A 27,824-nucleotide genomic window follows, 5' to 3' on the forward strand; every position below is an offset into this window, starting at 1 on the left:
AAGATGGAAAATATATTTAAAGAGGACATTCTCTTTAGAAAAAAAAAAAATCTGATATGCTATTCCAGTGGTGAAGGTGAGGTCCTAAAACTGAAGTTTAGATAGAGACAAAGTACTGGCTAAAAGAATTTGGGGGTAAGAAAAGGAGAATCAAGAAGAAAGGGAGGACTTCCTTGGTGGTCCTGCTGCTGCTGCTGCTGCTGCTGCTAGGTCACTTCAGTCGTGTCCAACTCTGTGTGACCCCATAGACGGCAGCCCACCAGGCTCCTCCGTCCACAGGATTTTCTAGGCAAGATTACTGGAGTGGGTTGCCATTTCCTTCTCCACCTTGGTGGTCCAATGGTTAAGATTTCACCTTCCAAGGCAGGGGATGTGTGTTCTGTCCCTGGTCAGGGCGCTAAGATCCCACATGCCTGGAGGCAAAATAACAAAACAGAAACAATATTGTAACAAATTCAGTAAAGACTTAAAGAATGATCCACATCAAAAAAAGAAGAAGAAGAAGAAGAAGAAGAGAGGGAATGGGGAAGAAAGAGGGAGGGAGGGCTGGCCAAATAGCAGAGGCTTTGCCTGTAAAGCAAAGTCATCCACGAGATATTTTTACAGCGGGGTGACCAAAGAACTTTTAAGAGTCAGGCTGTACAAGATTTACTACTATGGCATATAGGTTTCAGAAATATACACCTGCCACTTTGCCTCAACTCCCTAGTAAATTGGACACCAGATGCCTCTTCCCGGAGTACCTTGTGTATTGCGAATTATTTTGTTTATTTTTTTTAAAAAGGGTAAGGCCAGTCTCAGGTCTACTGAGAGAAGAAAGAGCCACAGAAAGTGAGACAGAAAATTTAAAAATTCAGGGAGAGAGGGAACTTGGAGTCAGGAGCGCCCAGGAGTTTGTAATTCCCCAGGAGTTTGTACATGGATCGGATGATGATGAACTTCTCAAGGGACTGGCTTGAGTCAGTTTTATTGAAATCTGCAGGACAGGTGACTTCCGCTGCAATCTGGGGCCCCCAAGCAGATGAGGACGATGTCATAAGAAGACTCTCCGAAGGAGTCAGTGTGGGTGACAGACCTCAGGAAGAATTTTGTGGGACCAAGAGAGGGAAGAAGACAAACAAGCAGAGACAGAGGCACAGCCTGGCTGTGGGCAAGTGCGGGACTCTTGCCACCACTGCTGGAGTAGAGTGCACAAGAAGTAATTTAGACCAGTGGGTCCCAGGAGACCTTGACAGATGAGCTGAGAACTTCTGTAGGTTGCTTGGTTATTTGGTTGGAAATGGGAAGCATACATTTTTCAAAGTATTTTAGCATTATATTCTCTTTTGATTTTTATAATCTATTTTCAAGGAAAATGAAATATTATTATTCCCATTTTACAGATAAGGAAACTAAGAGATGGATGATTAAAGTTGTTCCCAATCAGTATAGCATCTGGGGAACCCCCCCCCCCCCGCTACACACACATTTCCTAAATTCTAATTCAACAGCTGACTTGTGCGTCTAGTGCCCATAAATATGCTCTTTGAACAAACACGGCTGGGAGTTCCATGAGATTCCCTGGGGAGTGGGCGGAGCGGGGGAGAGTCTCAGAGCAAGCTCTGACTGGTTTCCTTGGGAGCAATTCTGGAGGAGAATTTCTGATGAATAAAATTCTCTACCTCATTACCCAAGTAACTAATCTAATCAACCAGTCCAGCAAGTTGGCTAATTTCTGATGTGTGAGCTTCTGCCTCAGCCCACCCACTCTCCCCGATGCCCTTTCCTTCTTCCCAAGTATGATTGCTCGAAGTTCATTCATTCAACTGACCCTGTGAGGCGCTTGGATTATCATCAGGGAAATGGCCCTTTGGGGACAGTGATCTATCTCCTTGTCTGAAACCAAAACCTTTATCTTTCCCACAAACAAGAATAAGTGTATCATTCTGCCAGTCAGATTGCCTGAACCCTAAGGATGCCTTGGAGGGTAAACACTTGATAAATAGTCATTAAGACTTCCGTTTCCACTGTCCACACATACCCATTCATTTTCCAAGCTCTGTATATTCTGGCTCCCCCGCCATGAAAGACGTCCTAACTTCCACCTCCTAACTCTCCCTGCTTACTGCTGCTGCGTTCATTAAAGTTCAGTTCTGGTGGAATCACCTTCTTTCTCTTCAAAAATCAGTAGTTCCCTAATCAACAATCCCACTTCTAGGTATTTACCCTCACTGGCAAAAAATAAAAACATATGTCCCCTCAAAGAGAAATTTCTTTTCTCTTTTTTTATGAACAATTTGTTCACAGTTGTAGATAAACTGGAAACAATTCAAATGTCCATTGAGAGAAGCATGGATAAACAAAATGTGGTACGTTCATAGTTTTTAGCAACAAAAAAGAATGAACTGCTGACACAGCAACAACAGGAATTAATTTCAAAATGTTATTTTGTGCAAAAGAAGTCAGACACAAAAGAGTCTGTACTGCATGGTTCCAATTTACATGAAATATAAGAAAACAACAAAACTAATTTATGATGGTAGAAATTAGTACCATGGTTTGCTTATGGATAAATTTCTAGGTCGATGAAAATGTCTGTATTTGGAGGAATTAGTAAGATAAGTGTATACGTTTGTCAGAACCCATTGAATTGTACACTTAAGATCTGTGCATTTCACTATGTGCAAATTTTACCTCCTTTAAAGTCGTTAGGAGCTCCCTGCTCTCTACTTGGGCGTGTGTGTTAGTCACTCAGTCGTGTCCAACTCTTTGCAATCCCATGGATTGCAGCACAATAGGCTCTTCTGTCCATGGAATTCTCCAGGCAAGAATACTGGAATGGGTAGCCATTCTCTTCTCCAGGGGTTCTTCCTGACCCAGGGATTGAATTAATTATGTACAAATTCATTTGCCTGATCCATGCAGACAGAAAGTAGATTAGTGGCTGCCAGGGGCTGGAGGAGGTAAGGCTGGGAATGCCTGCTAGTACATTTGGGCTGATGAAAACGTCCTGAAATTAGACAATACTCAATACTTATGGTTGCACAACTCTTTGAATATACTAAAATCACTAAACTGCACACTTTACAAGGATGAATTTTATAACATGGAAATTTTCTCAATTAAAAGAAATTCATCTACCCAGGATTCCAGACAATCATGAAATGGTTCAAACTAGCTTTCTAGGTCAAGCCCCCACTCATCAGCCCCTGAGAATCCCACCCCTCCCGCTTTCCTCACAGTGTTCCCTCTTCCCAACACACCTAACATTTCCATTTGTGAAATTCTACCCACCCCTTGCAGCCCATCTCGAAACCCCTGGCTTTCCTAGCTCTCCCAATGTGGCTCCTCGTTCCTCTGGACTGCTGGTACGAGGCAGAGCTGTCCCAGGAAAATCTCACCATTTTCTGCCTTGCCTTATATCTATTTGTGCGTTTGTCTGAGCCTTCTGACTCCATTTCCAGATGAGTGAGGACAAGAGCTGGGCCCTACTCTTCCCTGTGTCCCTCACAGCACATTGATGTTGCAAAATAAAATGCTCCCTAAATGGAACTAAGATGAGTGACTCTGACTTTATCGATTTCAAACCAGGAAGAAAATATCCACCTAGTGGCGGGTTTTGCTCTAGGGGGTTCTCAGCCTTTGCAATGGCCCAGGATCCCCTGAGGGAACTGTCACTCACCGTTTCTAGACCCTTGAGGTTCTACTTTCCCACTGCAGTGAGGCCAGAAAAATCCCAGGTGATTCTGCTGCAGGTGACCCACACACCACAAGTTGGCAAACACTGACTTTGAATTGCATATCTGCAAATGAATAAAAAGAGTGACACAGCATTTATTTTTTTCTAGCTTTTTTATCAGCTAAATTCTTAAGTTTCTTATGGGTACATCCTCCTACTGGGAATTAAAGGGGCTACATTTTCTGGAAGTCTTCCAAATAGCCCTTAAAAATGTGGCATATTTTGTGACTCATGGGTAATGTGCTCTGGTGACTTCTTGATCATGCTGGTGCCACCTGGAGCCATATACACTGATACTTCAAACTTTGAGGCAAGTAGTGACTTCTGATTTCCCTAGTTTCACAGCCCTGCATGGCTTCCAATGTGCCTTTGGGCGCTTTGTTTTTCCACAGGAAAACTCCCTGGGGGCGGATGTTGGCTGCTGCTTCACACTGAGTTCTGAACGTAGGCTCTGAAATTAGAAAATTTTCACAGCACATAGGCAAAAAGGATAATTTCCTCAGAAACCACTCAAATACCCATTTTAAAAGGGCCTTTCCCAAAGCCAACACAATCTAAAGTGTTAATCACTTAGTCATGTCCTACTCTTTGCTACCCCATGGACTGTAACCCACCAGGCTCCTCTGTCCATGGGATTCTCCAGGCAGGCATACTGGAAAGGCATCCCCTTTCCTTCTCCAGGGGACTTCCTGACCCAGGGGTCAAAACCAGGACTCCCACATTGCAGGCAGATTCTTTACCATCTGAGCTACCAGGGAAGCCCAAGTGAAGGATCTAACAAATATTATGACTCACTTGGATGTTAAACCTAATAATTGCAGACACAAAGGTCTCCTCTCAAATAGTTGGATCTGCAAGAGGAGATGAAATGAGTGTTCGACAACCTCTTGACCTAGACAGGAGGCCATGCATACCTCCTGCCAGAGTAGACAGCTCTGAGAGACGCAGACGCTCCAGCTGAAGTACAAAGACCTGAAGGAGCAGAGAGCCAAGTTCTGTCCTGTGTGCATTTTCCTTTCCTTGTGTCCCTCGCTGGATCCACATGCCGAGAAGCTCCATCAGTGTATACAGGGCTCTCAAGAGCATAGCAAAGGCTGATGTCCCAGTGAGGAATCACCTGGTTCCTGAGCCAGCCTCTGGTTTTTTTTGGATCCCCTGGCTGCAAGTCTCAGATTTTCCCATCCCTTTTTGACCAGTACCTCCACATAGGGATTTGCATATAAAGCCCTGGCCAAGGAGCAATTAGAATTGAGCACTTGGTGGGGAGTGAGCGGGGTTCGGGTGCAGCGCTGATTGCTTTGGTTCTGAGGTTAGCGTTGCTTCTCCCCACCCCACCCCCAAGTGTCACTGCCACAGTGGCACTAAGGGTGTGAAGCAGACCTCACCTCATTCTACATCTCACCTCTCACCACAGATTGCATTTGATTGTGCCCAAGGAAGGCACACTTGCTGGCCGTACATTGATGCCTGGGTAATATTTATTTGCTCTGCAATCTGACATGGCTCCTGTGCTAGCCATTCAGAGCAGACCAGTCTCCCCAAGAAGTCTAGGGTGGTGGATCCCTGATATCTTGCTGCACCAAAGTTAAAGGCAATGAGAGAGATCAACAGAAAAGAAGGGAAAGACGATTAAAAAGTGATTCCTCAAACATAGGCCAAACACTCTCTGACGTAAATCATAGCAGGATCCTCTATGACCCACCACCCAGAATAATGGAAATAAAAGCAAAAATGAACAAAGGGGACCTAAATAAACTTAAAAGCTTTTGCACAACGAAGGGAACTATAAGCAAGGTGAGAAGACAGCCTTCAGAATGGGAGAAAATAATAGCAAATGAAGCAACTGACAAAGAATTAATCTCAAAAATATACAAGCAACTCCTACAGCTCAATTCCAGAAAAATAAATGACCCAATCAAAAAATGGGCCAAAGAACTAAACAGACATTTCTCCAAAGAAGACATACAGATGGCTAATAAACACATGAAAAGATGCTCAACATCATTCATGATCAGAGAAATGCAAATCAAAACCACAATGAGGTACCATTTCACACCAGTCAGAATGGCTGCTATCCAAAAGTCTACAAACAATACATGCTGGAGAGGGTGCAGAGAAAAGGGAACCCTCTTACATTGTTGGTGGGAATGTAAACTAGTACAGCCACTATGGAGAACAGTGTGGAGATTCCTTAAAAAACTGGAAATAGAACTCCAATGCGACCCAGCAATCCCACTGCTGGACATACACACCAAGAAAATCAGAATTGAAAGAGACACATGTACCCCAATGTTCATTGCAGCACTGTTTACAATAGCCAGGACATGGAAGCAACCTAGATGTCCATCGGCAGATGAATGGATAAGAAAGCTGTGGTACATATACACAATGGAATATTACTCAGCCATTAAAAAGAATGCATTTGAATCAGTTCTAATGAGGTGGATGAAACTGGAGCCTATTATACAGAGTCAAGTAAGTAAGAAAGAAAAACACCAATACAGTATATTAACGCATATATATGGAATTTAGAAAGATGGTAACGATGACCCTATATGCGAGACAGCAAAAGAGACACAGATGTAAAGAACAGACTTTTGGACTCTGTGGGAGAAGGTGAGGGTGGGATGACCTGAGAGAATAGCATTAAAACATGTATATTACCATATGTGAAATAGATCGCCAGTCCAGGTTTGATGCATGAGACAGGGTGCTCAGGGCTGGTGCACTGGGATGACCCTGAGGGATGGGATGGGGAGGGAAGTGGGAGGGGGGTTCAGGATGGGGAACACATGTACACACATGGCTGATTCATGTGAATGTATGGCAAAAACCACCGCAATATGGTAAAGTAGTTAGCCTCCAATTAAAATAAATAAATAAAAGAATGGAAAAAAAAAAAAAGAAATGATTCCTCACCTGGCTTTTCTCCTTCTACCCCTCTCACACCCTCAGCCCAAGTCAGCCCCAGATGTACATCACCAAGATAAAGAGGATTTGAGGAACACTGTATCTGAAAGCATTACTGAGGCCAACATGGAAGAGCTTTACAGCCATCAGTTTCAGAGACATTTCATGGCCTAGCAAGCCCCAAGGTCAGGACAAAGAAACATCAGGGCTCAGGAATTTTGGGCCCACTTTGGGGTGACCTTGGACATACTGAGAGCCGAGAAACCCTAACCTAGAGCTGCTGCTGTTCTAGAAAAGACTTAATTAGAACCAGCCCGTGGGCACAGTGGCTTCATTCTCTGGGCTCAGTCCAGTGGTGTTCATCCTTCAGCAGTTCTTACTGGAGGCCAGGGGACTTAAGTAGGCTGAGAACCATCTCTCCCACCATGAACCAGCTGCAGGTCCTTGGGCAGTTGCTTAACCTTGCCATGCTTCATTTGGAAAATGGAATAATATCTCCTTAGTGAAATAATGTAAGTCAAAATTTCACATTTTGCCTACTTCTAAGCAAGAGTTCAATTAGTGGTAACTATTTCTCTTGTTATTGTTATTCCTATTTCACAATATTAATAGTATTAAAACAGCCTGACAATCATTTTAGATCCATCTCTGTTTGTCCCATGTCCAAGTGGACACCGAGGCCAGGGATAAATGGAATAACCTTGGCAAAGGAGCCAGCAGCTCAGGAACTCGTGGCCCCTCTAGTGGTGTGACATTGAACTCTTCCGCCACGGGAGGAAAGGCTTCCTCTCTAGGCTGACTTTGAATAGAAAAGAAGGGAGAGATGAAAAGTAAAATTGCTTACTATTTTTTTTTTTTTTTTTTTTTTGCTGTGGAGAAAATGAGGTTTACTGATGACGTTGTTTTCAGAACTTTGGTGGGTTTTCCAGGAATGGAGGGTTATGAAAGAAGGCAGTGATGTGATCTGTTAACACTCTTTCTTCCAACAGGGAGCCCCAGACTTTGTGAAGACAAGGTTTTGGGAGGTCCCCAAGATGAACACATCACCTGTGCCTGCCCCCTCAACACCTTCGCCAGCCCCTGCTGGCAGGCCAAGGACATAGTCACAGGCTTCAGCTCCAAGATCAGGAAATAACCCAAGCCAGCCTCTGACCTAGATTTGGCAATTCCAAGTTAAATTCCCTAAATGTTTGTAAAGATTTAAAGAAGGAAAGCAGCTGACAACCTTATTTTTTCCTGAAATATTGGAATGAAAATTTGAGGTATGTATAAACAAAGAATGGTATTTGTAGACCTTCCCTTGGGATCACAGAAGTTGTAAAACTGAGAGAGAAGAGACTGGTGCAAACTCTCAGTGATCCCCGTTGACCTCCCAAGACAGAGCTCAAGCTCTGAGCCCACGCATCTTTGCCAAGCACGGCCTCCATCTGCTTCAGCCTTGGAGAGAGACTGGGTGGTAAGCTAGGAGGTCAGGGCAGGAGACCGGGCAGGATTCATCAGAGTCCAGTTTTCCCTGAGAGAACGAAATGCTGGAGAGGACCAAGAAAGGCAGGGGTGGCCATTCGTCTCTTGGGTCTAACTTTTTAAAATATTAGGAGTGAATTGTAGACCAATAAAACTCAGCTGTATTAGAAAAACTGAAACTGGACAAGACCAGGGGCCAAAAACATTTCCTGAGAATCTGTGCAGAGTGGTTGGATGCAAGGAAGTCAGCTCTAATAGCAAGCAGATAGTCTGTGAACGCCTAGATATTTTTTTTAAGACTAAGGAGGCCAAAGTTCGTTTTGTGGAAATGTGAGCAAATCTCATCTTAAAACACATGGGGGATGGGAGGTGGAGATGAGTTAATATAGTAATTATAGACCAGATAGCACTGATAACTAGGGGAATTTGAATCATTCATTAATCTCTGCATCAAAGAGCATAAAACACCAGGAAGCAACCAATAGGGCTTTATGAAATGACTAAGGAAAAGAAAGTTCAAGTGCAACCTGCTTTTCAAATTCGGGCACAGCCACCAGCATAGTCACACCACCCCTGAGCCCAGAGCCCCTAGATTTATGTCATCCCCCAGCCTGATCCTCCAGAGAGCTGGGATCACAGAAGCCAAGAACGCAAACGGGACATGGTTTCTACCTGCCAAGACCACTAAGTGAGGGAGACCAATGCACATATTAATAAAAGAAAAAGTTGACTGTAGTTAAAACACAAGGCAATATTCAGACTTAAGCAACAACTCTTAGCCATCGGGATGATAATAACATTGGAATTTCCTCCGAGGGAGAATGAGAGAGTTTCTGCCTTTAGATGTAAAGATGAGACTAAATATAAATAGCCAGCTGTCTTGGGTGGTTATTCCTTCACCTGCCCCAGAACAGAATGGAGTCTGGGGCAGGTAATAAGGCGAGGCCCCTACCACTGTATAATTCTAAGACAGCCTCATTTCAGAGTTGCTAAAAATAGAAGCATGGTGTCTGGTATGTAACAATATACACTATTGCAGCTGTGTCTTTATGATGAATAATAATACTTTGGAGTTATATGATGAGGCAATCATTTTGCAAGCGCAATCTCATTAACCCTCACAATATTCTGATTAGGTAGGCAGGTGGCAAGTGATCTGAACTCAGTCTGCAATTGAAGCAACCAAGACACAGAGAAGCTCAGAAACTTCTCAGGGAACACAAGCTTTTCCTGTCAGAGCTGGGAATGTCGTCCGGATCTCCTTTCCCAAACCCTGGGGCCAGGAGCAGGGGTTGGCATTGCTTCTAAATTGCAGGAGCTGGCTACACACGGACGTGGTGCTGCCCTATGTAATGCAGTACACGCCCCGGCTGTGCTCTCCCGGAAAACACTGCTGATGTCTCTTGAATGAATGCCAGTGCCACCCCAAGATAAAAAGTTTAGTGTTTCTTTGTCTATTCTTTCTCTCTGGCAATTGATTAACCTCTTCCTCCCTCCAAAATCCAACCCATCTTGAAACAAACCAAAGAAATTTTAAAACCACACCAAAACCTCTTGATGACTTATTTCCTGGTGCTGTCACCGCCTTTTGAGCTTTTGTTCTCATCCACGGGTCCGATTTAATCGAAGATCGATTGCTTAAGAAAAAGAAGAAAAAGTCACCGTTTAAAAAAGTCTCTAAACACTCAGGCAAGCACCCCTTCTCAATGGCTTGCTCCTCCGAATCCTGATTTTATTCTTTTCTTTGTTAATAGGAAAAAAAAAGATTCCTTTGCTTTTCTAAACAAGCTGAGTCTTTCCTGTAGACCAGAGGAACAGGTTTGGTGGTGCTGATATAAAATCACAGGAAAATGACACCATCAGTCAGGAAACGTTTGCCAGCCAAGAGTAAAAGGCGCTTTCCCAGCCTCTGGGGAAACGCCAACGTTCGTTTATTCTGGAATCGTGAGATTAATATAGCAACTCAGGTTTTGTGCTTTTGGGGTAGGTTTCTCTGGCTCCCTTGGAGACACGATACAAGGCCACATCTTCAAATTGTTAATTATGTACTGCCCCCTAGGGACTTTTGTTTTGCTGGTGGCAACCTGCTTCAAATCCTGTAGGAAATATTTATCAGCCGGCTTCAGCCAGTATTTGCCTCCTAGAAAGCTGAACCCTTTTGTGACCTTGTTGTACTGAGTCCACCCCTTTCCCTGGCAAATTGCATTCAAACACTTTACTTTTCGGATTGTTGATTTTCTCCCTCCCTCTTTTGTCTTTATTTCCGGGATGGTTTCATTTGCATAATCTGGGTAGACCGGTCTTCTCTTTTTCAAATCTCTGCCTTTCCCACCTCCACCACATTTCCCCTGTGGTTTGGTAAACATCTCTGAATTTGGGGAAAAGAGGAAGAGCAAACTGTGAATTAGAGACACTTACACATATGCACTTACGTATTTATCTGTACTTACTGATGGAGGAGTTATCCACCCTGAAATGTGCTCTATAAAATCCCATTTAAATCAAAAACTTTTATCAGAAAAGTGAAATTGCTTTATGATTGAATAGCACTTTGCTTCTGAGTACCAGCCATTGAGGCTGATGAAATGACCAAGAGGACATTCTTCCCCAGAAAGACATCCTTGCCCTTTATTTTAAAGTTGGAAGAAAAAATTTCAGCACCATATTCCTTCACAGAGCGTCTCTCAGACTGGGGGACAGCTTTTACCTGTAATTAATGACATTTGGGTATCTGATAAAAATATTGCAAATATGCATGTTTGTGTAGTTTTGTTTTGTTTTTAATAATGGATGAGACAGCTCTGGCAGGAATCTTCATGAATTATATATTTTTTAAAACACACACACAAATTCTGAACACAACAACTTTAGCAAATATATGCATGATCAAAACAGTTCAGAAATATAAGATCTGAAAATGAGAAAGGGCAGCAGGTTTTTGAATAGGCTTCATCAGCGGAGGGGAGAGGTCAGCGGTGGAGGTTAGTTATAGGAGCGATTAAGTCTCCTCTGACACCCACGGTACAAGCCGCTTAACATAATCAGCTGCAATCAGCAAAACTGCTGTTTATTACAAAACGTTTTTCCCTTTTAATATTTCATATTGTTATGTAAAACGGTGCAGTGTAGGGACACACACATTTCACCAGGGACAAATTGTACAAATTGTCAGCAATAATAATTTGTGGCTCTTCTCGTGACATCTTTGGAAGTTAAAAACCGTGGAGCGATACCTCTCCAGAGCTATTTTCTCTAATGTGGTTAATGGTTTGCACTGGAGTTGACCAGCCACTCTCTGTATGATGTTGTCACCATCTACCATTGTGTGAAAATGTTTGTGTGACCATACATCAATCAGATGAGCCTGTAATTCAGGGCTGTGAAGCTTTGTTCTGCTCACTCTTCCCCAATTGGTCAGAGCCCTCCATTACAGGTGTGTCTCCTTCAGCTTTCCTGTTCTGCCTTAATCATCAAAGTGATGCCTTTTTCAAAACATTTTCATTTAAAAGGAACCAATTATGAGGTGCACAATAGGCATCCATGTAGAATTCCTTTGTGAAATTCACACGCTGAGGGTTGGACTAAGAGAAATGTCCTCTCTAATAGGACAGATTATGGTGACCTAGATTAGAGGACACTTGGATATGATCCCTACACTTTTCTAAGGAAAAGGAGCAGGTACTGAGCCGACCATTGCTGGTTCCCATTCCAGCCTGCTAAGTATCTCATACAAGATGCTTCCAGTTCCTGGAAGCTGTCTCAAATAGCTCATTCCTGGCCGCGTGTCCCACCCACTGGGAACCAGCCTAGCTCTTCACAGGAATGCTGGAGTGAGAGGAAGCCCTGGGAGCCAGACACATACAGGATTTTATTTTTACTAGCATGCTAATACTTAAAAGATACAATAAATGTTGTTCCTTTGTGGTCATGTTAGCAGGCTAAATGATAACAACTCAAACGAACAATGATGTGGCTATTTCTCACGTTTTTGGTCCATCTTATTTCCAAGCCATGCAAGGCAATGTTTCACTACTTTATGCACATGTTTTCTTTTGAACCCCAGTTTAATTATCCAGTTTCTTCTTCGTGGCTCCAAGTGAGTAGGCATTTCTTACACTTTGTACATGTTTCTATTAAAATCACCCTTTTGGATGTTTATTTTTAGATCTATTTCTCTGATGTAATAAACTCCTTGCGGTCAGAAAATTTTCATTTTCACCTCTACATGCATTGCTGTCTGGATGTGTCAGCATGTACTAAGCACTCCATGGATGCTCTTGCTAAATAAATGAGTGAAAACTTTGCAGAAATTAAATTCATTCTTAGAGGACAAAGATGTGCCTCCATAAGGGCTCTGGACTCTGAAGACTATTTTAATATAGTTCAATTACTTGAACATTTCTTGAACAATGGAAACTTTTCAGGAATTAGTCTTCACAGGGACAGGATGTCTTTAAAATGTAAAAACACTGTTGAATTCTCAAAACCCCAGTCATCACACTTTCCAGACCATTACTGTTCAATGGAAATACAATTCAAGCCACTTACTTAATTTACCTTTTCTAATAGCCAAATTTTAAAAAGAGGAAACTGGTGAAATTAGATTTAATAGTAATAATTTATTTAACCTCTATATCCCAAGTTTTTACTTCAAAATATAATCAACTAAGAGGGCTTCCCTCATAGCTCAGTTGGTAAAGAATCCACCTGCAATGCAGGAGACCCCAGTTCAATTCCTGGGTTGGGAAGATCCACTGGAGAAGGGATAGGCTACCCACTCTAGTATTCTTGGGCTTCCCTTGTGGCTCAGCTGGTAAAGAATCTGCCTGAAATGAGGGAGACCTGAGTTCAATCCCTGGGTTGGGAAGATCCCCTGGAGAAAGGAAAGGCTACCCACTCCAGTATTCTGGCCTGGAGAATTCCAGTCCATGGGGTTGCAAAGAGTCGGACACGACAGAACGACCTTCACGTCACATAATCAACTAAAAATGATCAATAAGATATTTCACATTATTTTTTTTCTTATTGTCCTAAGTCTTTCAAATGTGGTTGTATTTTTACACTTACAGAACATCTCCATTGGCACTGACCACATCGCAAATGCTCTGAACCCACATGTGGTAGTAGCTACCATATTGGATAGTGTAGTCCTAGACTAGCCTCATAGTCCTTTTAACCTACACCTTTCTGGGACTGAAGCAGGCAGCAGTAGGCAATGACTGCATGTACTCTGTGTGCTCAACACTTGGCCTTTTCTTCGCAGTTGAAACAAAGGCTAGCAATGAGATTTAGCTCAAATTAGAAGCTCAAAAGCTCATGAAACCCATCAGCTTCCATATTATCCATGCTAATAACATTTTTATCCCTTGGGCTAGTTGTTCTCTTGATCTTCTTCTTTTCACCCCAACCCAACTTGTGGAGACAAGTGGTTTCAGCTAGAATAGTAGCAGTGAGGTTGATGGGACTTAGTGAACCAGATGAGAGAAAAAGAGGCATCGAGGATGATTCCTAGGTGTTTTCCTTGTTCAGTGGACCCTATTCAATAGATCCTAGGGGCATTCTAACATGCAGCTGGAAGAGCAGGGGGAACCAACAAGAGGGGCTGAGAGGAAGGAGCTGCCTGAGAGTCAGAGACCAACCAAAAGGGGGAGGGGTGATGGAGGGGTCCCAGAGCCTAGAGTAGACAGGGGTGGTCAGCTCTTAGAGGTCAAGTAAGCCTTGTGGATGAAAAAATGTGAAATACACAAAATGATCGAGAAGATAGGCTTGGACAGTGAACAGAACAGAGTCGGGATAGTCTGAGGACAGGTGGCAGGTCACACCGAACCAACCAGCCTGGACAAGTGCAAGGCCTGGACCAGAGGACACCTGGCATTACAACCCGATGAAGCCAGCACCCAAACATAGACAAAACAAGGCTCCATACTGGCCTTGAGAGACTCTATGTCCTTCATTAGCCCGGGAAAAGCTACCCCTCTACCGTATTTTCCTGCCACCTCGGCCATGCAGAGTTGAAGTGTACGGAACATTAAGCCAAATGAAATTTAGTATAACCTGAGACCTTGATTTCTCAGCAGCAGCCTGGCCTAGGAAATTTGATGATAGAAATTCTTGTTAATATTGTATAATTGACCTAAAAGTTAGGTCAATTGGTCAAATAAAGTATGAAAGATTCAGATAAGGCAGTCATAAGCACCTCTTGGGCATGAATTTGAGTAAACTCCGGAAGATCGTGAAGGACAGGGAAGCCTGGTGTGCTATAGCCCATGGAGTCTCAAAGAGTCGGACACGACTGAGTGATTGAACGATAAGATCAAAGCTCCTGTTAAAAAGAATGAGAGCTGTAAATACTGACATAGAAATATATGAATGAGTCACTTTTAAGTGGATAAAGCAAGGTTCATAACATATATGAAGTATGCTTACTTTTACTGGGGGTGGAAGGGGTCATATACATATGCATATTATGTACCCCCATAAATATACTTTGTATGTGCACAAGAATTTTCTGGAAGGATCAAAAAGAAGCTGTTAATAGTAGTTGCCCCGGAGGAGGAACAAGAAAGAAATTTAGGATGAGGTAGACATTTGCATTTTGCGTGTAATTTTTAGCGTTGCTTAATTTCTTCTGACCTGGTACCAGAGTTATTATTTTTTAATTAAAATAACAGTTTAAAGTATTTTAAACAATATTTTACTTGTGCTGTGCTGTGCTTAGTCAGTTGTGCCCGACTCTTTGTGACTCCATGGACTGTAGCCCACCAGGCTTCTCCATCCATGGGGATTCTCAATACAAGAACACTGGAGTGGGTTGCCAAGTCCCCCTCCAGGGGATCTTCCCAAGCCAGGGATTGAACCCAGGTCTCCCACATTGCAGGCAGGTTCTTTACCATCTGAGTCACCAGGGAAGCCCATGAATACTAGAGTGGGTAGCCTATCCCTTCTCCAGAGGATCTTCCTGACCCAGGAATCAAACCGGGGTCTCCTGCATTGCAGGTGGATTCTTCACCAGCTGAGCTACCAGGGAAGCCTATTTTACTTGTCTTGTATGTATTAAACACTATCAAATCTTGTGGAAACAGGACTATATACCTTTGTGACCAGTGTGATGCATTCCTTCCAAATTTCAAATATGGGGACCTTATAAGACTATTTTTAGGGGTCCACTTTTCTCAATATTAAATCTCCTCCTTTTAATAATTCTACTCAGTGTCCAGAAATCAAGTTCATAAGGCTGACATTGAGGCACTGCTGTGGCTCTCAACTTTAAAATATCTGAAGTTTAAAAAGAAGGGCAAGTGTGAAAGGCAAGACTTGAACCAGCTACAAACTCACCTCTAAGGTTTCCAGGTGGTTTTACCACCGTTACTTGCATATTTACTACCAGGTGAGATGCAGGATTACCCCCAGGGAGACGCCAGAAGGCTGTCTATCAGCAAGGAGACAATGCTTACTGCTCTGTAACTCTTAATTAAGCTCAGGCAGGATGGAGAATAATAAGATTACAGTCTTCTGTGGAGAGATAAGGGAGAAATGGCTGCAGGCAAGGCTCTAAAGACCTGTATGAGGGCTGCACACTTCAGGAGTTTAGAGGTGGTAGAAACCACTTTTAAAATGTGTGATTAGTGAAGATGGAATTTGAACTGGATCTTAATGCATATGAAATAAAACATTATTTTAAAGTGTGAAGTGAAGTTGCTTAGTTGAGTCCGACTCTTTGCGACCCCATGGACTGTAGCTTACCAGGCTCCTCTGTCCATGGGATTTTCCAGGCAATAGTACTGGAGTGGATTGCCATTTCCTTCTCCAGAGGATCTTCCCAACCCAGGGATCGAACCCAGGTCTCCCACATTGTAGACAGACACTTTACCATCTGAGCCACCAGGGAAGTCCACCATTTTAAAGTGTAACCCCATATAATCTTTATTTCCCCCAATTCTTGAAGCTTTTTGACCCTCCATCCATTGGAACTGAAGTAATCTTTCTTTTAGAGAAAGGCAGAGCCCAGCTTTGTAGGAAGAACAATATTTCTTCCCTGTTTCAAATACAAAAGTTGTGAAAGCCCAGGCTTTTACTTGTGAAAGCCAACCTTTGTTGAAGGAAGAAAGAACTGGTGGGAGAAAAGACATATCAAGAAGGAGAAGGCTGGGGGAGCTGTGGAGAGGTAAGAGACATTTGGAGGAAACAAGCTTTGGGATAAAGCCCTAATCAACCCATGAGGAAGAATCCAGAGTCTCTTAGTCTTGGCCCTCAGCTTGAGAGATCAAGTGACAGAAACCCAAGATACACTACAAGGGGCATGGGGCTTGCTTTCTGTTGACATTCAGGGAAGAGACCATCATGCAGGTCCCTAAACCAAAAAGCATTGCTGCAGGAGAATACGGCAGCACTGTGTGTTTAGCCAGAGAGGATCCCAGATGGAGTTCCCCAGATCCTCATAGGCTGCCTGCAGAGATGCAAATGTCCCCTCATGATCCCATGAGGGGCAAGGGAGACTTGAGGCAGTGACCAGAGAATTCCAGGAGTTAGAATGAAAAGCCAGCAAATCATGTCCACAGAGGGTTCAGCAGCAACTTCAAATGTCAGCTGTAGATGCCACTGAAAATTTCTGAGCAGGGAGTAACATGGTGAATGTGGTACTTTAGGGATGTTGGTCTTGTAGTTGGGTTGGCTCATTGTACATGCTTATGAGACAGGGGCTCAAAAAGATCAGCCCATACACAAAATAACAGAAGCCACACCAGGAGGCAGGCTTTCACAGAATTACAAGGTTGGGCTATTTCATAGGAAGTCAGATCTTTTCTTGTAGCATACTGTATTTTAAGTAGTGTTTGTCTTTTAACCCAGAGCTGAGAAAAGAGAAGAGTGATGGCTTTCTCCCTCCAGCAGCTGTTCTGTGACCACTGCAGGTCTTGGTCCTGCCCAAATGGGAGCAGTCACCTCTGGTGATGTTACCTGATTCCATACAGTTGATCAGAGCCTAGAGTCACTCATTACTAATGAGCAGATACATCTTCATCTTCACCTGCATGAAACATTTTTCATCCTAAAATACAAGCCTTTATCATTCAGCACTGTCCCATATACTGCTGCTGCTAAGTCGCTTCAGTCGTGTCTGACTCTGTGCGACCCAATAGATGGCAGTCTACGAGGCTCCCCCATCCCTGGGATTCTCCAGGCAAGAACACTGGAGTGGGTTGCCATTTCCTTCTCCAATGCATGAAAGTGAAAAGTGAAAGTGAAGTCACTCAGTCATGTCTGACTCTTAGTGACCCCATGGACTGCAGCCTACCAGGCTCCTCCATCCATGGGATTTTCCAGGCAAGAGTACTGGAGTGGGGTGCCATTGCCTTCTCCGAGTCCAATACGGCCAGGATGCAAAACAAGAGACAGAAACACACTAATAAGCTCAGGGGAAATGGTATTGTCCTTTGTTCTTAAACTAGTTGACCTGGAAATGAAGTGTAAACTGAGTTCTTTTAGTAAATGATGAATCCACTTCGCTGCAGAGCAGGGACAAATTCTAAGTAGACTCTACTGTTGAACTTCTCTTCACTCATCCTGAGTATCCTTTCCTTTGGGCTACCTATCTAAACTCTGGCTAAAAATCCTTGTTAGTGGAGAGTCTAATAGACTCATCTCTACCATTTCTTATGAAACGAATATGTTTATATGGTGGCTTTGACCAACCCCACTAAGAAAATGGAACTGAGTGTTTCATTCCTCCTTCCTCTAACATTATGATGGCATTATTCTCCATCTAGAAAGATCACCCACCCATAAAGATGCAGATGAAAACCACAGCATATGCCTACCCAGATGCTTTTTCAACTCTATATTAAGTGTTCCACCAAGGCACATGCATCCCATGATTCTTCTAAATTTTATTTATAGGAAGAAAAAACACTTTCCCCATTATACATTATGCATTGTATCTCTAATGGACATTAAAGCAGATTGCAGTAGATTTACTGCCCCTGGTATATTGTGTTTTTCCCCCTTATTGGCTGAGAGATAAGATAACTCTATAGAGCCAGCCAGAGCCAGACACATCAGCTCATATAGCTTTCAAAGAATATTTGTCTGAATACTAAGTCAAAATCCCCTCCTAATGAATTTCCATCCTGAAAATTATCTTCCATATCAGGAAAGAGACCACAAGGAACAAGCATCTTCTTCCTCTGATTTGTACTGTGGAAAGAAAAGGAAAATAGCACAGATGCATTTGGTATTGTACAAAGAGCATATATGGGCATTTCCATCCCTAATATCACACTAGTTTCTGATGCTAATGTAAAATATGTTCCTTTTGCATTTATAATTACGATGAGCAGATGGCGAAGACGGTTTAAAGTAGTACTGTATGTCTATTAAAATAATGTATGCTGTTAGTGTGTCTTCCCTAAAACTGGAGTTTAATTGCTTATAAACACATACATTAGAAAGAATCATGATTTGAAGGGCCATTTGCTGTGCCAGGACAATAGTTAGACAGAGTTCTCTCTAACAGGCTTTGGCTACATGACTTCTTGTGGCAGCAGATGCTATGTTCTGTCTGTCTCTTCAAGAGGCTTATCTGATAAGAATGTTGAGATTGGCACAAAAGAACCCTGGTTTCTTAAAACAAAGGAATCCTTCTTGAAATTAAACAAAAACAGAGAAATTAAGGGAAACATGTAATGGGGGGAGAATGGAGAAAGGAAGAATTGAGGATGTAAGCTGCTCCGTTTTTTTTGTTTGTTTTTTTTTTTCTTTTACTACCCCATCTCAGCAAAACATCAACAAAGGCATTTTGTAAATTTTGGTGGTTCATATTGACTGTATGGTCGCTGTGCTTTCTGAAAATAAAACCTGCCCGAGAGGAGAGGAACGTCTGCTTCATTCTGAGGGGCTTTGCTGCTCAGTCACAGAGCAGAAAGAGATGAAGGCTTCTACCCCGCCATCTGGAAGGGAGTGCTCCCAAGGAAAGAGGCTTGATCGTGGAAGCTGACGACACAGTCAGGGAGGATCAGAATCCACTCGGAACACCACAAAAGGAAACGGATACTGTTTGCAAACAGGAGGAGGAGAAAGGGAGGAGGCGGCAGTGGAGAAAGGCAGGCTGAGCGCCAAGGGCCCTAAAAAGGCAGCAAGTTTTAGAAAACACTCATTTGACTAATTTGCCTAATATAATAAAGAAAGGATGGTTTTATTTTCAAATGCAGAAGTGGTGATTGATTAGGTGGGCATTATATTTGAAGCATGTGGAATGAATAATGGTTTTGAATGGCTATGGAAAATATCTCACAGAGAAGGAAACAAAAATCCATAAGTCATACGAGGCAGAGCACAAAAATACCAACATACCAACATTCAGAGAGAGTTTAAATAATAACAGACTGGATCTTGGAAGCACTCCAAAGAAACAGGGAACAGAAAGAGAGCTACACGCTGCAAAATGGTTTCTAGACAATAGGCAGTGAGAGAGGGTCTGCACAGACCTGCGAATGTGGCATTAGCTCTTTAATTATTATAATTACCTAAGTTTAAGGTCAAATCACCTGTGTATTGCTGATAAAATGAATGATTTCTTTTAAAATAGCAGAAGTAGTGCTTATATTACCTCGGATGTTATAGGAATGGCTAATCCATGTGGGTGAGATATTACAGAATTATCCCACCTATAAAGCAACAACCCAGAGGAAGAATGGCTGGAATCCTACATCTGCACTCTTCTAACACTGAACACTGGAAATACACTCCAGTTCCCAAGAGAGAGTTCTGTGGTTGAAGGCAACCTTTCCCACTACTGAAGACACACAGTCTTCTGGCAGTTTAAAATTGCCTTGTAATAGGATTTACCCCAGGTAAGATGCTGTCAGATTTGGAATCTTGAAATCAAGTTTTGCAAGCTTTGATCAGTCACCAGATTGCAGCCTGAATCCAAAAAAACTCAAAGACTGGATGTAAAGGATTTGCAAAATATCTGCACTTTGAACTCTCCTGAATGATGAAATGCCATAAAATGCTAAATGGTGTGATGAAAGATTTTCCTCTTTGTCTGATCCAAAATAACTCAAAGATTTCATGATTTAATCTTTCATCAGCATGAATTCCAAATACTTCATGTCTAATCCAGAAACTCCAGGGAAAAGCGATCCTGTTGTCCTTTGGGGAGGACCTAGCTAGACCTCAGAATCAATGAAGGAGTAGCCCAGATGTCTGGAGGCTTCAAAGGCTTCGCAAGTGATCATGATGTCCATCAGGCTTGAGAATTGTTGCTGTACAAAGTGTCCATCTTTAAATGGTTTTAAGACTTGGCTAGTCTGTATTTTTTTCAATAGATCACTAGTTAAAACCTAGTACCAGGAATTCCCTGATGGTCCAGTGGTTAGGACTCTGTACTTTCACTGCTGAGGGCATGGGTTCAATCTCTGGTCAGGGAACTAAGACACCACAAGCCACATGACCAAAACAACAACAAAAACAAAAAAAAACCAAACCTTGTATCAATTTGAGATAGGGCAGGACTGGTGTTAGGGAGGATCACTGGGGTGCTATTATCACAATCCGTGTGAGTGTTGCTGAGTGTCTGAGCCAGGGCAGTGGATGTGGGAGAGGGAAACAGAGGCTCAGGGGTAGGGAGGTAGAGTCAGGGCATAGTCAGCATTGCTCAGAGATTGAATGTGGAGTATGGACTATGCAGTAAAAAACAAGTCTAAAATAACTATCAGATTTCTATCTTGGGTGACTGGTTGGATGATGAAGCCCATGACTCAGCAGGTTCTAACACCAGTTCTCTAACACCAACTGGAGACTCTACAATTCAATCCAGTTCTGACATCAGAGAATTGAGAGCAGATTTGGCAAATTAAAGGCTCAGTCTCAAAAGACTGCTTTGCTCAGACACAGCCACAGGTGGAGTCCCCAGGTGACCCACATTTCTATCTTGGCTACAAATGTGAGTGTTCCCCAAATCCCCCACTCATGTTCAACAATCTGCTAAAACAGCCCACAGAAGTCACTGAAAGCACAATACTTATAAGGGCTGTTTTACGGGCCACAAACGAACAGCCAGATAAAGTGGCACATTGGGTACATGTGAAAGGATCCTGAGCGTAGGAGCCTCTGCCCTCTGTGGAGTTGGGGTGCACCATCCTCCTGGTACACTGATATGTCCACCAACCAGGAAGCTCCCCCTAACCTCCTTATTCCAGAGTTTTTCTGAGTTTCTGGGGTTTCACTACGTAGACATGATTGGTAATCAACCACTCAATCCCCAGCGCCTTTTGTTTCCGTGGAGGTGGGAGGAGAGTGAGGGAATGAGCGTTCCAGCCCTCTCGTCACTGGCTTGGTCTTTCTTGTGTGGCCAGCCCATCATCTGAAATTCCCCGGGCCCACCAGGGCTCACCTTGTCAGCATAAACTCAGATGTGGTTGAAAGGGCTCCCTCAGGAATAACAAAAGAGGCTCCCAACACTGGGCAAATTCCAAGAGTTTTTGAAACTCTGTCAGAAAGGGGAGGAAAGGTAAAGACATATTTTTGCTCTATCCTACTAAGGAATGGTAACATAAAATACATTTTCAGAGGAAGGTGAAAGTCGCTCAGTCGTGTCTGACTCTTTGCGATCCTATGGACTACACAGTCCGTGGAATTCTCCAGGCCAGAATACTGGAGTGGGTAGCCTTTCCCTTCTCCAGGGAATCTTCCCAACCCGGGAATCCAACCCAGGCCTCCAGCATTGCAGGTGGATTCTTTACCAGCTGAGCCACAAGAGAAGGTAGCTAGCTCCATTTTGGATATGATGAGCTTAAGGATGACTCAGATGGAGAAATCTAGCAGGCAGTTGCACTTGCAGGGAGAGGGCAGGACTGGAGGCAGAAGTTCAGAAGTCACTGAATGACATGGTCCTATGAGGACCCCAAGGGTATGAGTCAGATACGGTGGGGGGTGGGGGAAATATATATATATATACACACACACACATATATATGAACTTCAAGTTAAGTTGTGTCCAAGAGAACCCATGATGAGGATTGATAAGCTTGTGTCATGCCATTTCTCACACATGGTAATATAGATTTTTGTGCCTAAATCAGAAGCCAGGAAACTTTCTGTAAAGGGACAGAGAACAAATATCTTGGGCTTTGCAAATCTGTGTCCCAGTTACTCAACTCTACCTTTGTTATGCAAAAGCAGGCAGAAAATGAGCATTTAAATGAACATGGCTTGTTTCAATAAAAACTTTACTTATAGACACTGACATTTTTGAATTTCTTATAATTTTCATATGCCACAAAATATTCTTCCTCTGATTTTCCCCCAACTATTAAAAAATGTAAAAGCCATTCTTAGCTTGTGGGCTGTAGAAAAACAAGTGGGTTCAGAGGCTGTACTTGGCCAAAGTCTGCTCTAAACCGACATGCTGAGTGAGTTCCAAAAAGGAGGACTAAATATCAGGACTCAAGGGTAAGGCTTCAGCTCCCAGACGAGTTGCATTTTAGTCCCCTGGTTGAAGAGTCGGAAGTGACTTGGAGAATGTGAGCTTACTGTCTGATGGGGTGTTTCACCTGCGTAGGTCCTTGTACCCCTCAGAGTTGCGCTTAGATAAATCCTTCAGCGTGAGAACAAGTCCTCCCTTGGCTTTCTGCCACCACAGGCCTCTGGATTTCTCCCATCTCCTAGAGGCTCCCTCTCAGCTTCCTTTGGCAGCTGCTGTCTGAGCTCCCTTCCAGTGCTGAGCTGTTCAGCAGTTAGTGTTTGCTCCACCTTATCTACCCTCGAGTTGTGTTTATCCAGTCCTGTGAGACTGGACATTTTCCAGATTCTGATGACAACCAGATCTCCATCTTCATCTTGACCTTGGCCCAGAATTCCAAATTTGCATATCCACCGACCCACCCAGCCCTCTGCATGGGTCTGGCTGGCAATACTCACTTTCCCCACCTGCATAAACTGTAGGACCATTCATTCACCCAGCTGCTTAAACCCGACATCCTGTGTTGCTTTCCCTGTCATTTGCAGGCCCTCTATAAGTCCCAGTAAGATCATTTCCAAAACACATTCTAGGGCTATCCATTTGCCCCATCGTCTCCCTCCTCCCCACTTGGCCCCCAAATCCAGGTCACCTATGCCTCCTCCGGCCTGCATCAACAGCCTCCAGACAGGTCTTCTTGCAACCATTCTGCCCTCTACCATCCAGCTTTTAAATATCAACTCCAGTGACTTAAAGAAATTAATTACTAGATTATGTTTTTGAGGCATTTTAGGCTTACAGAAAAATTGAGAAGGAAGTACTGAGAATTTCCCTAGTCTCCTCACCACCACCACCCCATCCTTGACTCAGTTTCCTCTATTATTAATATCTTGCATTGGTATGGTACAATTGTTACAATTGATGAACCAATATTGATATATTACTATTAACTAAAGTCCATATTTTACATTAAGGTTCACTTGTTTTGCACAGTCTGTGGGTTTTGATAAATGTGTAATGACGTGTATCTACCCTTAAGCCATCATACAGAATAATTTCACTGCTCCATAATCCCTGTACTAGACATATTCATCCTTCCCACGCTCACCTGAGCTCTTTGCAACCACTCCTTGTACCATTTCCATAGTTTGGCCTTTTCCAGAATGTCACGTGGTTGGAATCACACAGCGTGATGCTTTCTCAGACAGGTTTCATTCACTTAGATGTATGTACTTAAGGTTTCTCTATGTTTTTTGTGCCTTGATAGCTCATTCCTTTTTTATCACTGAATAGTCTTTCATTGTAAAGATGTACTAAAGTTCGCTTATCCATTTACCTATGGAAGGATGTCTTGGTTGCTTTGAAATTCCAGTGACTTTTTAACACAGAAGCCAGAACATTGGTTACTCTGTTGTCGCACACACTTCTTTCTCTGACTTTTAATGCCTTAATGATCTGGTCCCTGCCTGCCCCTCTCAGCTCCCCCACTGTGCTCCTTCCACTTTGTCATTCTCTCTGTCCTTGTCTGACAGCCAGAGTACCATCTGCTTCCCACACTAGGATGCCCTTCCCTTGAATATTCACATGGGCCACTTCTCGTTCAGGTTTCAGCAAGGTTCCCCCGGTCCCATTCTAAGAGTACCCCTCAGTTACTCTCTATCACAACATCTCATCTGTAATTCTTTTCCTTACCACTTAACTCCACTTGATAGTTTCTTTTTGTTTATTTATTCTTTTTTCCTTCAGTAAGAGCAGGGGGTAATTCCCTGGTGATCCAGTGGTTAGGACTCCATGCTTTCAATGCCAAGGGTGCAGGTTCAATCTCTGGTCAGGGAACTAAGATCCCACAAGCCACACAGTGTGGCCAAAAAAACAAAAAGAAGAGAGAGAGAGAGAGCAAGGACCTCCTCTGTCTTATTCACTGATTTATATCTAGCACCTAGCATTGTGATGATTGAATGAACAGTTTATTAGTAAATGTTTCCCATTTCTAGAAGAACACTGTACCATTGTAACAAGTATTTACAATAATTAAAGTAGAAATCAACATTTTGAGATGAACTTTTTCCATACCATATGCTTTTTATTTGCTTACTGAAACTCTTCTCTAGATTTCCATTCATAGTCAAAATCATACCTCCTCCAAGGCCCCCTGTCTCCTCCTGGGTCTCTTATATCTTTGCTGACACAGCAAAGCTATGAGGTTAGGCGGTAGAGCCAAAGGGTTGTACCCAAAGAACGGGAAAGAGGAAATGGCAAGTGGACGATCAAGTTTAAAAATCAAGTAAAAAGAGCTGATTTGGTTAAAAAAAAAAAAAGTTCTGAAAGCAATGAAAAAAATCCTACAAATGCTTTGAATAAGCAAAACATCCTGTGAATAAGTGTTTAGTCTCCTGAAAAGATTCTTTTCAAGGACAACTTTCATTAAAAGTGAAATCAAATTGTTTACAATTTTATACCCATATAATCTTTAAATAAATCTGATAAAGGGGGGAAAATCATTGTTCAAGGGATTGTTGCAATCTTCGATCTTAAGAAAAGGTATGGAACGTGTGAGTTTTTATGTATTTATCTTGGTTGTGCTGGGTCTTTGTTGCTGCATGCGGGCTTTCGCTAGCTGTGGAGCGTAGGGGCTACTCTGCGTGGCGGTGCACGGGCTTCTCACTGCTGGGTCTTCTCTTGTGGGGCACAGGCTCTAGGTGTGCGGACATGAGTAGCTGCAGCACGCAGGTTGCAGTGTGGCTCACAGGCTGTAGAGTGCAGGCTCAGTAGCTGTGGCACACGGGCTTAGTTGCTCTGAGGCACGTGGAATCTTCCTTGACCAGAGAGCAAACCCGTGTCCCTTGCATTGGCAGGTGGATTCTTATCCATCGTACCACCCGGGAAGGCCAGACCTTATGACTTTTAACTCTGTGGCTTGAGGTTCAAATGCTATGGATCATATAAAGATCCCCTCCCAGCTGTAAGAGTCTGCAGTTCTGCATATGGTCATCGTTCAAACTATCTGCCTTTGTAAAAAGTGTGGTAATAGATCAAAGGATAAAGGATTCCATGCGTATTAGGATAGGGTCATGTGAAGCCAAGTATACCTTGCACTGCCTGATAGGATGGCACTCAAAGTGGAAGAAGACTTTCTGTTTTAAAGAAAGACAGTGCTCAAAAACTTAATCACTCAGAGGCCTGGGGGTAGAGCTAGATATAGAATAAAACCATTTTAGAGTTGGGGGGGGCCTTAGAGGGCTCTAATTTGGAGAAGAAAGTCTTCAGACAGGTGCAGACTTGCTCACCGGCATTAATGTATTACGAACCGTGGCCAGCATTTGGACCTAAGACCTTAATCTTGCTGTGCAGTGCTGCATCCAGTTCACTTCAACCGCCTCCCTGTTGTTATTTTAAGTCACCAAGTTTTGGGGTGATTTGTTACTCAGTGTTAGTAGCTGAAACACACTCATTTTATAAGGGCAATTCTTTAAAAAGAAATAGTGAGAAAAAGAAAAGATAGGGAAGGAGAGAAGGAGGAATGAAAGAAGGGAGGGAGGGAGGAAGAAAGGAAGGAAAGAGAGAAGGAAATAAAAGATGATGGTGTAACAACCACCCATACCTGTTTTACAAGAAGCATTCCACTATATAACACAAGGCGGCCAGCCTTGAGCTCTGTGATGACCTACAGGGATGAGATGGGATGGGGGAGGGAGGTTCAAGAGGGAGGATGTGTGTGTATATATGCTGCTGCTGAGTCGCTTCAGTCGTGTCCGACTCTGTGCAACCCCATAGACGGCAGCCCACGAGGCTCCCCCGTCCCTGGGATTCTCCAGGCAAGAACACTGGAGTGGGTTGCCATTTCCTTCTCCGATGCATGAAAGTGAAAAGTGAAAGTGAAGTCGCTCAGTCGTGTCTGACTCTTAGCAACCCCATGGACTGCAGCCTACCAGGCTCCTCCATCCATGGGATTTTCCAGGCAAGACTACTGGAGTGGGGTGCCATTGCCTTCTCTGGTGTGTGTGTATGTGTGTGTGTGTATTTATATATATATATATATATATATAAAATTATGACATTATCATTGTTGTATGGCAGAAGCCAACACAACATTGTAAAGCAATTATCCTCCAATTAAAAAATAAATAGTAAATAAAATAAAATACAAGAAGGATTCGAAAAGGTTGTTCCACTACCCACCAAATTCCTTTTAAAAAAAATGAAAATCTCCCCCTAAAGAAGACTTTCCATATTAATAGCCCTGAAGGAGTTCTTTCACTTTCTGCTCTGCTACCAGGAAAAATAAGCAGGAATTATGAAGGTGGACGTTCAGCAGTATGTTCTGTGTTCTGTGATGTTATCGGGTCACAGTGTGATCTTGTTAATCAAGCTGCTGAATGTACTTTACTTCCTGGTGTCCAGGCATGTCACTTATAGTTCACGAAATACAGTGTTTGAGGTATCTCTGGAGAGCCTGGGCGTAGGGTCTTTGAATGGGAGTGATTCTGTGCTTCTAAGTCAGATTTGTTTCAACTAACAGCACCATTTTCAAGGAACATGAATGTGAGGACTCTCAAGCATAGCACATTCCTAATGCTAAGACATAAAGAACCCAAATTAATCCTTTTGAGAGTCCTTTGGGAACTCATGTACCCAATTCTTCCTTACACATCCCAATGAGCATTACTGTCCAGACATAGAGAGGCATCTATCAATTAGTTGAGAGTTGGGGGAGGAGTGTTAGAATAGGGAATAAGTGGCTTTTTAAAATATTCCTTAAAATTCCCTTTAATGATATTTTAGTTTTTTTCTTATGCCAACCATATGATAAAATTATGTTTAGACCCCCAGTTTTGCAGTTTCTTCATTCTCTAGTTAATCCATCTTATTCACAGTATCTCTAGATTAAATAGATGAGTTTTTAAGGCCCCTAATATCTGAGTACTGCCCATTTAAAAAAATCAGTGGATGGATTTTTCATTATTTCATTATTACTAATGAAAATAATTTCCCCAACACATTGTTATGAGAATTCATTCCTGGAGGATTCTTTGTTGATTAGAGGGAAAAAGTGTTTTCATCCTTGAGGTCTTTCTTTTCATCTTTGGCTCTTGACAACTTTTGTCAATAAAAACCTGTCGTCAGCTATGTCTACTTCATCATCACTAAATATATCTCATATTCCTCCCCAAGCTCAGAATATCTTCTTACAAATGTTAGAATGGAATTCCCTTTCTATATTGGTGGGTTTAGTCACTGAGCTGTGTCCAACTCTTGTGACCCCATGGACTGTAGCCC

The 27,824-nt window shown here is 42.8% G+C and overlaps 1 long non-coding RNA gene across 6 annotated transcripts in view; it reads right to left on the reverse strand.

The window, feature by feature from the left end:
* The window catches only part of LOC129646282 (uncharacterized), a 131,562-nt gene that overhangs the window by 42,730 nt on the left and 61,008 nt on the right, over positions 1-27,824 (reverse strand). For all 6 annotated transcript variants that reach the window (XR_008711822.1, XR_008711826.1, XR_008711823.1 and 3 more), the window contains one exon: positions 3,662-3,782. This is a non-coding gene — a long non-coding RNA (uncharacterized LOC129646282). The remainder of the gene's footprint in view (positions 1-3,661; positions 3,783-27,824) is intronic.

The sequence above is a fragment of the Bubalus kerabau genome, chromosome 3, assembly GCF_029407905.1.
Source record: "Bubalus kerabau isolate K-KA32 ecotype Philippines breed swamp buffalo chromosome 3, PCC_UOA_SB_1v2, whole genome shotgun sequence".
Classification (NCBI taxonomy): Eukaryota; Metazoa; Chordata; class Mammalia; order Artiodactyla; family Bovidae; genus Bubalus; species Bubalus kerabau.